General features: G+C 64.0%; 1 protein-coding gene across 1 annotated transcript in view; it reads right to left on the minus strand.

Moving 5' to 3' along the window:
• The window catches only part of LOC102469613 (zinc finger protein 783), a gene marked incomplete in the record, with an annotated part of 86,081 nt that overhangs the window by 84,707 nt on the left and 480 nt on the right, over positions 1–894 (minus strand).

The following is an 894-nucleotide window of genomic DNA, read 5'->3' on the forward strand; positions in this document are numbered from 1 at the left end:
GGTGAAGCCCTGCTGCCCTGCGTCATCTGGGCAGGCCAGGGACAAGCATGTGGCTGTCCTGGCTAACCCAGAGCAGCTGCCCCAGCCTGGGAGACCCCAGAGCTTCCTGAGAGCCACTTCCTGACACAGCGGGGAGGATTGCGGGCCTAGAAACAGCCAAAGCTTGCTAAGAAAGGGGTGGCCACGCTTCCAAGGAAATGGTCCATCTGGGACCATCCAGGCTCTGCTCTGTCCCCCTGAAGGGCCCACAGTGGAAGTTTGGGAAGTCGAAGGCCCAGTTTGGATTCCGGATTCAAAGGCCTGAAGCTGAAAAGTGATCAGACTCAACCCTGCAGCTCCTTGCTAGCTGAGGGCACCCAGGCCGTGAGCCAGGGCCCAAGAGGAGCCCAGTTTGGGGTCAGCCATTAGGGCCTCTCCCAGGACACACGGCCCCGTCTCAGGAGTGCCGGTTCTGACGCGCGGGCACACCGAGGTCACTTACAGACCCTGAGAAAGTCGATGCTGACTCTGGCCCCCAGAGACCCGGAGGTAACGGCTACGGGGCCAGGCCTGGCTGCCGCGAGTCTTGCAGGGTGCCCGGTGCCCCTTCGCTGCATCACACCGGTGCAGCAGAGAAGTGAATGGCTTTGGTACTTGGTGAAAGAGGGCAGTAAATTATTTTAAAATCTTGTCGGCGCACTGGCTCCGGTGCAAATATCGCTGAGGTCTTCATTCCTGAGTGCTACGGACGATGCCCTCCCGGGATCCCCTCCGGCCGGCCAAACCGAGCGCCGCGCCGCCGGGACTCGGCGAGGGGGTCCCGGCGTGGCCCAGTCCGGGGAGGGCTGCTCCGGCCTCCGCCCCGCGGCCTCGGCACTCCAGCGGACCCTGGGCCCAGGAGGGCCGTGGGCGGCC

Source organism: Tupaia chinensis, unplaced genomic scaffold, assembly GCF_000334495.1.
Source record: "Tupaia chinensis unplaced genomic scaffold, TupChi_1.0 Scaffold000010_1, whole genome shotgun sequence".
NCBI classification, from domain to species: domain Eukaryota; kingdom Metazoa; phylum Chordata; class Mammalia; order Scandentia; family Tupaiidae; genus Tupaia; species Tupaia belangeri.